The sequence below is a fragment of the Polypterus senegalus genome, chromosome 3, assembly GCF_016835505.1.
Source record: "Polypterus senegalus isolate Bchr_013 chromosome 3, ASM1683550v1, whole genome shotgun sequence".
Classification (NCBI taxonomy): Eukaryota; Metazoa; Chordata; class Cladistia; order Polypteriformes; family Polypteridae; genus Polypterus; species Polypterus senegalus.
This window is the reverse complement of record NC_053156.1, coordinates 246,863,423-246,877,490: the sequence shown is the minus strand read 5'-3', so window position 1 is coordinate 246,877,490 and position 14,068 is coordinate 246,863,423. Positions and strand designations below refer to the sequence as shown.

Sequence of the window (14,068 nt, the reverse complement as noted above, 5' to 3'; positions counted from 1 at the left end):
TGCCTTATTCAGGCTTTAATGCCTTGATCAATAAGAAGAGAGAGGCAGATTCAAACATTGCCATATATAAAAAGTAAGCCTTGATATTGTGACTCTAAACTAGTTTTAGCATCCACAGCACATAATAGCACACATTTGTCCGTTCATTCTTCTTGTTTTTAATACTCACTAGTGAAACACAGGAACCTAGGTTAGATATAAACAACAGTAAACTCTCTACACTTGTTACAATGTAATCACATGTCAGACAGACATTAGTATTTTATACAGTATATATACTAGCTGTGCTACCCATCTAAGACAGGTTATAATCGAAATAATCAATGTAGATCTCAGCATATTCAGATTTACTATTTACAGTGAACAATCTATTGGAAAGTATTTTGTAATGCAAACAGTAATAAAATGTATTGCACTTTTCATTTCAACATGTGACGCATCACAAATATTAGCTCTGCTTTTATGAATCCCATTACAAATGGCATATAATAGAGTAATAGCAACTGGACAGACATACAGATGCACACTTTGTTATAGCATATAAGCTGATTTATGTACGTCCAGCAATTACCCTATGTTGGGTGTATTCAGTTTTAACGTTTACAGTGCACCATCTACTGGAATGTATTTTGTAATGGATGAAGTAATAAAATGCATTGCTTTTTCTATTCCAACAGATGGAGCATCACAAACATTAGCACTGCTTTTAAGAATCCCATACCAAACGGCACATAACAGAGATAGAGCAACCACAGATATACACTTTATTAAAGTGAATAAGCTGATTTCTGCCCATCCAGTAGTTCACTCTGTTGGATGGATCTTGTTTTCTTTAAATGGATTGTTACATGCAATTTCCCCTACATTTATGGTTATTTTTTTTTTTTGCATGGCATTGCCCTAAAGGAAATACTTCTGTTTTTTAAATGTTGACTCTTTTGAAATGCAAATGTGCCATCCATAATATACACTGCCTCTCGATCATTTTCTCTTTTCTCATCAGTCAAATATTTATTCTTTTTGTATCTGGTTGGATTTCATAATTACACTCCTTCATTACACACTTCATAATTAAACTCCTTGCTGGGTTAGAACCATGAACACTTTTTCTTTGTATTTCCTGGTTTAGTGTGGTTTCATCAATATATGTTTAACCCCTCATTAATAAACTGGAGGGTTCATTGAAGAAATTAATCATTCATACAACATGTAAGCTGGACAAAACTATTGGATTTTGTGTTGTTTCCTCTACTGAGCTCCTGTTTGTGTTAAGCTGGACTAACTGGAACATACACGCAAAATGACATGAGCATCCACTTAGCTGGTTTGGAATAATGCATGGTTTTAATAGTGTTGGTCTTCTGTGTTTCACTCCTCAGTGAAATTCTTAAAACACCCAGAAGCCAGGCGGCCCGGTGGCGCAGTGGTAGCGCTGCAGCCTTGCAGTAAGGAGACCTGGGTTCACTTCCTCCCTGCGTGGAGTTTACATCTTCTCCCCGTGTCTGTGTGGGTTTCCTCCCACAGTCCAAAGACATGCAGGTTAGGTGCACTGGCGATCCTAAATTGTGCTTGGTGTGTGTGTGCTCTGTGGTAGGCTGGCGCCCTGCCCGGGGTTTGTTCCTGCCTTGCACCCTGTGTTGGTTGGGATTGGCTCCAGCAGACCCCTGTGACCCTGTGTTAGGATACATCGGGTTAAAAAATGACCAACCAAGAAGCCTACATTTTCAACGACATGAACAATAATGTAAATTCAAACTTTCTAAAAAGAAGACATGTGATGCACGATTTTTGTGTTGGTCACACCATCCGTGATTTCCATTTAATCACTGATGTGGGATGTAATGTTCCATCTACAAGGCCAAAACTAAACAATATTCCAAATTCATTTGCATCAGCTGAACCGTTTTGGCACAATATGTGACATGGTTTTGGATGTGCACGAGAAATCCTGTTTCTTAACAGAACCTTTAAAAGGCATTAAATTTGAGCTTTTAAATTGCATTAACAATAATATGTATGCAAAATTTCATGAACTTTGACTCAGCAAATTTAGAGTGATGTATTTTTGCCTGCCTCATCCCCTTTACTTCTCAATTACATTTTTAAAACATGCTGTAGCCTGGATTCTATGTTGGTTCATCTTCATTATGCAAGCAAGATGTCATTAAGACTAACATTTTTTGACATGCCATACAACCAATATTTTAAGTTGGACCAACAGAAACCTATATGCAAAATTTAGTGAAAATTGGTTCAATCATTTTTGTGTGATTGGCGAACATACAAACAGACAAGATGCTATATGAGGGTTGAAATGAAACCTTTAGTGATTCAAATGGATAAATAACATCAAACAAAGCCAAAACAAAATCAAAAGACAGACAGAGGATATTACGATTTCACTTATATAGACGATTTATATTAGTAACTGATGGACAAAATATGATGGTGTGCAGTACAATTATTTTTGCAGGACAGTCTAACATCCAGTCCTTCAGGAGACACTGGTGAACTAAAGTGAAAAGTAGGCATTAGTATTTTGAAAATTGTGTTTTTTATTATAAGCGATCACACATTACTAATAATTAATTAAACTCTCTAAACATAACTGCACCTCACAGAATTAGGGGGCTTCATGTCATTCACTCACACTGCTTCAATACTGGAGTCTCATAACAGTTTTGAGATTAAAACTGGCATGAACTTCGATGAAGAGAAAAATAAACATCATGTATGAGTCTACCTCGTTTCTGTATGCTTAACAAATGATCAAGCTCTCTCTTTTTTATATTGTGCCTTGCTTGGCCACAACCTTAATAATAATAATATTAATACATTTTATTTCTACAGCACTTTTACAGTGATTCAAAAGAGTATGTTAGGAACAAAAGCACAGCAAAGATTGCACGAATAACACAGGAAACAAACTATTATCAAACATTAAACACCAAAGAATTGATAGATACATAAGTTCTGATTTAGGAAATCAAATTTGAGCTTAATGCTGCCATTTTAAGATTTGCCCAGTTATTATAATGATTTAGAGCTTTGTTATATGCTATAAAAATTTCTGCACTGTTTATTTAGCTTCATTTTAATTTTGATCTCTTATTTAAATTTTTACTGTTGCTTTGTTGATTTTGTCACTACATTTTGCTTCAAGGGTACAGTCATTTTGGATGTTTTTGCTGTGAGTAACAACTCACCTTAGCTACCTCATGATGGCTTGAAGCCATGACATCACAAACACAATGGGATTTAAGATAGCTGCATGCTACTGTTAACGTCCAAGATTCTAGATTCTATAAAGGACTTTATGGTGTGTTGTTCTTGCAAAATAGTGCTTCAGCTTTTTGGACTTTTCACCTTATCATTTTTCCTGTCATTTTTTTCCCACTCATATTTCACTTCAGTACTTCTGATTTCTTTATAATGACTGGCTGTGACCCTAGCACATTAAGTGACCATGTATATTTGGCTTAATTTCCCAGTCATGAGCAATATACCTTAACCCTGCCTCGCTCACTTTTAAAACAGAACAAATAACTTCAGAAAATGAATGAATGTTAATTTATTTTTTTACTAACAACAACCATTTACTGTAACTCAAGCCTCTGCAACCTTTCTCCTAAACCTTGCTGGTAGATGCCACCTGTTACATTAAAATTAGTTTTTCAACTAGAACAGAGGTAACAGATGAAAGTTAATTTAAAATAAAATTCTGCACAAAAAAGTATTTCTTCATACAAAGAACCACAGATAGGTGGAATAAGTTGCCAATTTGTCTGACAGATAGTAGTATTTTGGGGGCCTTCAAATCTTGACATTTTTGTGTCAAGTGAATGGAAATTGATGAGGTAGGTTAGGCTAAATGACCTGCTCTTGTCAAAACTTTTTTTTTTTTTTAATTCTAATCCCAGGGTTGACATCATATGAGGAAAAGGCAATACATGCCACAGTCAGTGTTAGGATCAATTATTCAAATGTCATAAAGAAACTTGACAAACATAGTCTATACATTTACGGGGGGGGTGAGGCTTGACAGAAATCACTCAAGTGTACACTTCTGGAATTTTGCTACAATGTGCTCTATAGTAGGACTAGGAGTTGTGAGGCTGGTTCACTGTGGAATAAGGTGTTGTGATTTAAGAGGCTCATTCCAAAGGAAATGAAGCCAGGAAATTAAGGACCTAATAGAAGATATAAAAATGAGTAGATTGAGAGCAGGCTAAAGTATTACCCAAAGAAACAAAAATGAAACCCAACTAAGTAACTTACAATCGGCATGTAAACAATCATAAGACAGATACCAAGCAAAATGGTCCTAAGCCGATTTAAATTGGTTAATTAATAAACTCTTTAAATTTAAGGAACACTGTTTTATCCAAAGTGTTTACAGTTATCCTCTCCTCTGAAGCCAGCCTTTTGAGTTTGGGTGCAGGTTGCCCATGGTAAGGTCTGTTTCTGAAGGCAGTAAAGTTCTTGTCTTTTTTCCATTTATTATGCAGTCTCTTCCCCTTTTTTCAGTTTAGTGTCACACAGGAAACCAGTCCATCATAGTGCCCATTCAAATAAACACTTATTAGGCCAATTTAGAATTGCCTAACTTAGAATTAGGAATTAGGATAGAATTGACCAAATACATACATTTTTGGAAATGTGTGAGAAAAGCTAGAGTACCAGAAAAAAACACATACATGGAAGAAACTTGCAAACTCCACACAAACAGCAAGCATATATAGGATTCAAAAGCAGGACTTGAAATCTGTGAGACAGCAGAGCTAAACGCTGCACCACCCTATACCACAGTGTGCTTGGAGTAGTATAGTTTTTACAGTGGAAAAAGTATGAAATATCTAAAATGTTAGGGAATACAGAATGAAATTCTGTGCTAAAAATTAAACAAATTTAAGTTTTTTTGCATATAAAAAGAGACACTTTGCTTGTTCGGCTCCTGTTACAACTAATTGATGAGATTTTTGCATCCTGTTGTTTTCAGGGTAAATAAACAAACCTTTATTCTGCGTTAAGGTCATGAGCAAACACCTCTGTGCGGGATGACCTTCTCAAGCATTAATTAAATAAAGAAAATCTCACCTTGCAAATCTCTGGCACTCAAGATGAATCCTTAACTAGTGGCCTTGGCAGAAAATTTGCCATGAAAACTGATTACATCAATGCCCTTCAAATGTGCAGGAAATGTGTGACCATTACACAAATTAAAACATACGGTGGAAGGTAGCTTTGCATACTAAACTTACAAAGGTAAATAATTTTATATCCTGTGAAATAACTTCTCTTTTAAGCTCCAACTCATTTATTTGTCTGTTTCCAGTTCCCAATGTGCTTCAGCTGGCATCATGGCAGAACAATTTAACTGTAGATAGTGGTGGTGAGATGGGCTTGGATAATAAAATAGGCTCAAGCAGGAACAACTTAAAAATGGGACAACCTAATTAATGTATGCATTTATACGTTTTTTTATACCAGCTTCATCCAAGGCCTGGGACACAGGAGCCATATCACATTCCAACAGCAACAGACAGAAGAGAAGAATCATTTGGTGCACAGTCACTGGGATACTTTGGCAAAATCTCTTATGTAGCTGTCATGTGATGAGAGAATTTGGTGTAATAAAAATGTATATATCTCAGTGAGTGCTCTGACATTCTGTCCAGCAGCCTCTTGAAAAGCCCCAGTATGTGTAAACTATTAACTGTTTTCCTAGTCTTAACCCTAACCCTAAGCCTAACCTTAGAAACATATCTGAACTAATTCACCCATGACATTCTTTATGGTATTTTTGGACTCGGGGAGGTCTAAAACGTTGAGATTCATCAAAATCTCGAAATGGAATTTTTGGAGGATTCCAATACTTTCTGTATACTTTGTATACAAGAAAGTCAGGGAGGTCTAAAACGTCAAGATTCATCAAAAACTCAACATTGGATCTTTGTCGATTCCAATACTTTCCCTATACTTTATATGAGAAAGTAAAAAAGGGAGCAAAGAAATGAAATAAAGTAAAAAAATCGCAATTACCATAATGTCAGGAGAGCATATATGGAGAAGTGACCCTTATAATCGAAAAGATTACGGGTGCTCCACCCTTTAAATAGAGGCCTTCAAGAAGCGAGCAATAAAGGTTTGTGTATATCTATGCAGGCCAGTAGCCATTATTACATTCAGTAGTGTATACACCTAATAAATTAGAATAGTACAAGTACATGTAGGAATTCATTTGAGTGACTCTGGGAATAGTAGGAACACTAGCAGAGAATATGGGAATAGTAGAAACACTAGCAGAGAATATGATTTGGTTTGAGAGAACAAATCCATACACAGTGACGAGGTCCCTTGCTAAAGAAGAGGCCTCATTAGAGATACCACAGCTAATTCACCTTCCAGCCACTATGTATTTCCATTAACAGCAATAGCTGCCCACATTTCAAACATCAGTCTTGGCCAGTTTTAGCTGGCAATAAGAGTCATTCTTGTCCACCACTTTGTTTTATTTGGCCCCATTTCAATATTGCACTCCATCCCAAGAACACATCCAAAGTACACTTGTTTTTATATATTTTGTTTAAATCAAGGCCTAAGCAGGTTAAATGACCCTATGTACCATGGTCAACATAGGAAAACCTGGCAGGTAAAAGCACTTAGTTACTGTAGTTACTATGATGGAAAATAAAAGAGATGAGATACAATCGGTTATCCTCTGTAAAATATAAAGAAATGAGACAGGAATGTTTTGATGACAAAAAGAACTTTCCACTTCACCGTGGTGAGGACATTTTCAATTATATTAGGAGAACAAGAAGGGAGGCTTAGGAAGTCTTGACTAGGACAGGACAGGCCTGGACAGTGAAGGACAGGTGGCCGGTAGCTGGGAAAATGACAAAAAAATAAGGAAATGCCTATGGTGTTCTGAAGAGTCTAGCCAGTTTGAAAAATGCTCTATCAATTAATTGAGATTATATCCATCATAAGATGTAGATCTACTGCAGACTGCCACAATGTACAGCTTGTCTTTTTTCGACCATATTTCAGGTAGCATGCAGACTTCCCACTGCCTTTTAGGTTTCAAACTGCTTGCAAATACACTAGCAAGATATTTGCACAGGGCAACACTTCCTCTCAGTTACTAGTCATCCTCCCTGAGGCAGCAGGCTTTCCTGTGCAGTGGCGGTCTCAGCCCTGCTCTGCATCCACCCTTTACATACTCTTAATTATTCATTTTCTTAAAAAACATGTTTTAACAACCAGTTTAATTGTACTCACAAGTGAGTCGTGGCTTTGATCGAGACATACTTTCCAGGACTGAGATTGATGGACTTCAACATATCATGTGTATTACAGTGTAATCTGCCAAAGAGAAGAAGGAAAAATTTTAACCATATTGTTAAAGATTATAAAGGAGAAGACACAGTGTCTTAAAATAACAGAAGGCCAAAAGCATGGAGTCACAGTAATGAAGGGCTGTTTGTTGTTAGTATGTAAATGAAAACTCTTTGACCAATAACAGCAATAAGGATAGTCTAAACACCATATTATTTACATCTTCCTGTAAATATAATACAGAATGCCATATTAGTATATTATCAGTCATAATAATATTTATCTTTTAAACTAGGACCAGTTTTATCCAATTCATTGGCACACACCTGCCATGCAAGTTACAACTAATAAAGTAATGTTTCTTTGCATTCATGAAATCCTGTCAGGGCATGACTTCTGGAATTTTCCGCAATGCTGTCATGCTTGGAGGAATCAGCATCTCTGGAGTCTTTCGGTCAGTGAAGAAAATTTTTGAAGAAAATAATAAATAAATGTGCCAAATGAGGTGCTCGAGCTCCCTCTACAGCTGACAGCTGGTAGCAATCCACATGCAATGTTTTTGTCAAATGACAAAATGAGCAACAGAAAAAAATGCTTAGCTTTTTTGTGTCGATTGAGATTTAATAAACTTCATAAGTTGGAAAATAAATGTTTATTTACCTGAGCATTCAAGGTCCACTTAAGTGGGATATACAGTAGTAGAAGCAGTTGTCAGATTATGAGTTTTAAGAGGACATTAAACATGTCATATATGAAGGTACATTTCCTGAGAATGAAGTCCCATATGGGCACTTACGAAATGGGTATCCCTTCTGTGTTTTAATGGGATAACTTTAGGAAAACTGCACAGTTTAAATATGTTTATGCTAAGCATCATTTCCAAACTTTAATTAATGTATTGGTTTTTGGAATACATTTATTACAGTAGAGGAGCTTGGGAGGTCAGAACCTATTCAAGTACAACTGAATATAAGGCAGGAACCAAAATGTGAGGACGTATTCTCAGCTTTGCACCAGCCCCACCTTTCCTTGGAAATGTTTCTTCTGGCTCCTGCCATCTTCATCTGTTGAATGTCACTACAGTCACATGATTATAGCTAGAAGAGAATACACAGAAGATAAGAAAAGAGAGACTGGCCAGACTACTTCACCCTTACATTTTGCATTTTTCCCTTGAAGACTACTTTTAGTGAATTTTGTTCTTATATGTAATGTTTAGTGTTTTTGTGGACTTGTCTGTTGGATTTTGTCTTTTGTCTCAGTGTTTTCATACTATTGACTGTGTATTGTTTGCTTTTTGACCATTTCTTCAGATTACAGGCTTCAGTCTGCATCCCTGCCTTGGGGTGACCTGTCTGGCATCTGGGAAGGATTATGAAAGCAAAATCAGGGGCTCATGTTGAGCAAGCAAACCTTGAATGCATTAAGTAGCACTTGCCTGACACAACACTGAATTGGGCATCAATGTCATGCACCTTTTTTAAAAATTACTGCATATTCTACCTCTAGGGCAGATCATTAGGAAACACAATATTTCTCATCCCTTTTATGCTGATGATATTCAGCTCTATTGGTCTGTGAAACCTAACAATATGTGCTCTTTGAAGACCATTTCCCACAGCTTGAGGAAGATTAAAGGTTGGTTGACACATAATTTCCTCCTGCTGAATGAAAGTAAATCAGAGGTGATTTTGTTTGACTGTTTAAAAGTATTGCAAGGCTCTCCAAAAGCCTAGAGCACTTGCCAATAGAAGTGAAATCACAGGTTACAAATCTGGGGGTGACTTTTGATCCATATCTCAGATTTGACACACAAGTAAACTCGGCTGTCAAGGCTGGCTTTTTTTTCAGCATAGAATGATCTCAAAGGTGAAACCAATACTATTGTTTCCTGATTGGAGGAAGTGATTCATAGATTTGTATCTTCCTGTTTATTGTAATTCTTTGTATATGGGTATTGGTGAGTTGTCTTTGCTATGATTGCAAATGTTATGATGAGTACACTTCTGTTTTACTTTGCCTTCATTGGCTTCCAATTCATTTTAGGATTCATTTTAATCTACAAATTTTTTGATTTAAAAACTTTAAATGGCCTGGCCCCTCTATTGGGCCTCAATCCAGGTTAAAGGTTAGGGGGGGGATTGTGCCTTTGCAGTAGCTACCCAGAAAATGTGGAATAGCGAACCCCTCAGTATTAGAGTTTCTCTTTTTATTACTGCTTTTAAATATCGACTAGAAACAACTTGTTTCGTTGGCTTTTGAGTCTGTCTAGAAACCTTTTTTTTCATTCATTTTTTATTTTAACATAATTCCTATGAATTTTCTTAAAAATGCAGCTAAATTTAATTCTGAAAGTAAACTCAGTATTTATTCTTAACCACTGGAGTACTGACTTCACCCTTTGTTGGTTGTTAGGTCGGCTGATTCTCTGTGCATAATTAAATTTCCCGTAAGATTATTCAATTGAACATTATGCCCACGACTTCTGCAATGTGCTCCCATTGTTTGAATAGTTGTGTCGTTTCCTGAGATGTTGACTCTTGTGCCTCCTGGCAGCTTACTAGGTCTGGTTTCACTAACACAGCCCACTAGATACCTTGCATAGTACTCCATGCTAACATCATTCTGGCATGTTGACTCTTCTTTTAAATGAATCCTAGTTTCACTAGGATTGCTCTTATAATGATATCAGCCACAATGGTTTAATAACCAACCTTTACTGGAGATGCAACAGCTAAAATTACCGTATTTGAATTTGTGCTACTTTCAGTGTCTCTTTACATTTTGTCCAGTTGAATTTGGATGTTCTACTTCTTCAGGAGTTATATTTGTGGTCTTCCGTTTAGACTTTAGCTTGTATCACTTGTTGACGTTTAATTTCCTAAGGAAATCAAGCATGACTTTATTGACCTCAAGTACATATTTGCACAATATTTTTACAATTGTGAACAATTGGGATGATTTTTGGGAAAGGCCTGGATTTTTCAGAAGAGATGGTCTTCATCCTAACTGGAGGGGATCTTATGTATTATCCCAAAATATGGCAGCAAAACTGCCTGGTTGACTGATTAGAGCACCATCCAGGCCGCAGTCATGTGATCTTAAATCACAGGCTGTTCTTTATCCCACCTGTTATTTTCCTGAAGCTGTTACCCATAATCCCTGTTGTGGGGCATCCAGTAAATTTAGTCTTGAAACAAACCATAAATTAATTGATAACCAAAAAATAAGGTGTATAATTAGACCAAGGGATAAAACTAGACACTCCACCAGGGGCATCTGTAATAGAAATTTAATTCAAATTAAAACAAAAAATATATCAGCAGTTCAGAAAGAACCATGCAGTTTTAAATGCTGTTCATTGAACATTCGCTCTCTTGGCACTAAAGCTGTTTTGGTAAATGATATTATATTAAGTACAAAATCTGATCTGTGTCTTCTTACTGAAACCTGGCTTAGTAAATGTGACACTGTTCCCTAGCTGAGGCGTCACCAGATGGATACTCGTTCCTTCATAAGTCTAGAGATTCTGGTCGAGGAGGAGGCCTTGGAATAATTCATTGTAACAAAATGCAAATCACTCCTAAAAATTTAGGCAACTTTACATCCTTTGAGGCATTCATTTTAAATATTAAAACAGATTCCAACACAATTATAGTGCTAGTCTACAGACCACCAGGGCCATATTCATTGTTCATGACTGAATTTAGCAACCTTCTGTCTGATTTGGCAATAAATTATGATCACGTAGTTCTGATGGGGGATTTTAATGTACACATTGATGTGGAAACTGACACTTTTAGCAAATGTTTTACTTATTTGTTAAATTCAGTAGGATTTTGTCAGATTGTCAAAGGTCCAACTCATAATCATAACCATACATTAGATTTAATTATAACTTACAAAGTTGAAATTCAAAATTTAAATATTACTCCATTAAATGTAGTTATTTCCGATCACTTCTTAATTACGTTTGATTTAGTTCTGCCCATGCCAGCACTCAGAGATTAAAACAAAGACAGTGCGACATCTAGATTGTAATTCTGCTTCAAAATTTATAGATACCTTGAGTAAGTCGAGTGTAATTGTGGAAAACCATTTAGATCAGTTAACATCAAATGTAAACGTGGAAAACAATTTAGATCAGCTAACATCACATTATAATGTGACCTTGAGAGATGCTCTGGACACAGTGGCTCCCCTAAAACAAAAGTGATCAAAGCACATAGAAACTCTCCCTGGTTTAATGAAAACACTCGAGCTCTTAAATTAGAGTGTCGAAAACTGGAGCGCAGATGGAGAACAACAAAGCTACATGTCTTTCAAATTGCATGGACAGAGAGTGTTAATAAATATAAAAGGCCCTCTTTAAAGCTCGCTCAGAATACTATTCTACATTAATAGATAGCAATAATAAAAATCCTAGGGTACTTTTTAGAGCAGTGGCTAAATTAACAAATGGGAATTCAGATCAACAGTGCAAAATACCAACAGATATTAGCAGTACAGACTTTATGAACTTCTTCAATGAGAAAATTAAAAATATAAGATCCCAGATCTCAGCATCACAGTACAAACCAAATACTAGCTTAGCAGACCCTGCTCACATTGCATTCAGCACTTTAATAATTTTAATCCTGTAACTGAGCAGGAAGTCTTAACTTTAATTTAAAATGAAGCCCACTACTTGTTCCCTAGATCCAGTGCCAACAAAACTAGTAAAAGTGCAATGGATGTTCTTGTAGCACCATTCTAAACATTATCAATAGTTCATTATTGCATGGCACAGTACCTGATGCACTAAAAGTGTCAGTCATTAAACCTTTACTTAAAAAGTCAGACCTAGACCCACACATACTAAATAACTATAGGCCTATTTCAAATTTACCATTTCTCTCTAAAATACTAGAAAAGTAGTCGCCAGTCAGCTTCAGTCACACCTTACGCATTACAATTTATTTGAGAAATTCCAGTCTGGCTTTCGCACTGGTCATAGTACAGAAACGGCACTAACACGGGTTGTAAATGACATTCTGATATCCTCTGATGAAGGAAATTCCACTGTAATTATGTTGTTGGACTTAAGTGCAGCATTTGACACCATTGACCATTCTATTTTACTGCACAGGCTAGAAAGCGATGTTGGGCTTACAGGCCCGTGCTCGCTTGGTTTAGTTCTTATTTATCAAATCGATTCCAGTATGTACAGAAATGTGCTGACAGTACTCCATCATTATACACAGAAGTTGAATATGGTGTCCCAGGGCTCAGTACTGGGACCTTTACTGTTTTCACTTTACATGCTTCCACTGGGATCTCTCATTAGGAAACATAATGTTAATTTTCACTCGTATGCAGATGACACCCAGTTATACCTTTCATTTAAATCAAATGAAGTTTCTCCGATGTTGTCTTTAATTAGTTGTGTTAGTGAATTAAAGGAATGGATGAATGAGAACTACTTGTCTTTAAATACAGATAAAACAGAGATGTTAATTGTTGGAGGGAATGACGCTGATCACAGCAATATTTTGTCGTCATTTAACTCAGTTGGAATCCCAATTAATTTTACTGAATCAGCCCGCAATCTAGGAGTTATCTTTGACTCTAGCATGTCATTTAAAGCGCATATTACAAAGTCGTCCAAAACATGTTTTTCCATCTTAAAAATATTAGGAAATTAAGGCTTTCTAAATAAACAGGATTGTGAGAAATTAATTCATGCATTTATCTCTAGTAGGATTGACTACTGCAATGCGGTGTTCACTGGCTGTTCAAACTGTTCTCTATACAGCCTCCAGTTAATCCAAAATGCGCTGCAAGAATTATTACAAGAACAAGAAAATATGAACACATAACCCCAGTTCTTAAATCTTTACACTGGCTCCCAGTTAAGTTTAGGTCAGATTTCAAAATCCTCCTTTTAACATATAAAGCATTAAATGGCCAAGGTCCGCTTACTTGTCTGAACTTATCATGACTTACAAACCTGAGCACATTAAGATCTCAAGATGCCGGTCTGCTTAGGATTCCAAGGATTAATAAAATAACAGTGGGAGGTCGAGCTTTTAGTTACAGGGCCCCTAAACTGTGGAATGGTCTTCCTGCTTCCATAAGAGATGCCCCTCGGTCTCAGCCTTTAAATCCCGGCTGAAGACTCACTACTTCAGTTTAGCATATCCTGACTAGAGCTGCTGATTAACTGTACATACTGCATCTCTGTTGTTAGTCATTAGCACTATAACATAAGTAACATGATAATTATATTTGAATACTAACCCTCACCTATTCTGTTTCTTTTCTCGGTACCCAAATGTGGCCATTGGTGCCACGGCCCACCTGCCAAGTTGTTTGCCTGCCTATGGTAAAGTCATCCCTGATGGAGGATCACAGGAATCATGGGAAAGAGAGGTCCTTTCATCGGAGCAATGTTTCAGCCGTGGCATGGCCAAATGGAGATGCAGCTAGATGGATGAGGTCTCCAGGACTCTAAAAATATCGAAACCTAATTATGTCATATCATCTACTGTTAAACCGTAATTCTAAAATTTTTATTATGCTGTCTTAAGGAATTGTTCTGTTGTGTATATTGTATTGTATTGACCCCCTACTTTTGACACCTACTGCACGCCGAACCTACCTGGAAAGGGGTCTCTCTTTGAACTGCCTTTCCCGAGGTTTCTTCCATTTTCCTACAAGGTTTTATTGGGAGTTTTTCCTTGTCTTC

At 36.6% G+C, this 14,068-nt stretch overlaps 1 long non-coding RNA gene across 4 annotated transcripts in view; it reads right to left on the bottom strand.

Annotated features, from left to right (window-relative positions):
* The window catches only part of LOC120526038, a 159,868-nt gene that overhangs the window by 126,361 nt on the left and 19,439 nt on the right, over window positions 1–14,068 (bottom strand). For all 4 annotated transcript variants that reach the window (XR_005633065.1, XR_005633066.1, XR_005633068.1 and 1 more), the window contains exons 4-5: window positions 8,365–8,438; window positions 7,285–7,368 (exon numbers count right to left, since the gene is read on the bottom strand). This is a non-coding gene — a long non-coding RNA (uncharacterized LOC120526038). The remainder of the gene's footprint in view (window positions 1–7,284; window positions 7,369–8,364; window positions 8,439–14,068) is intronic.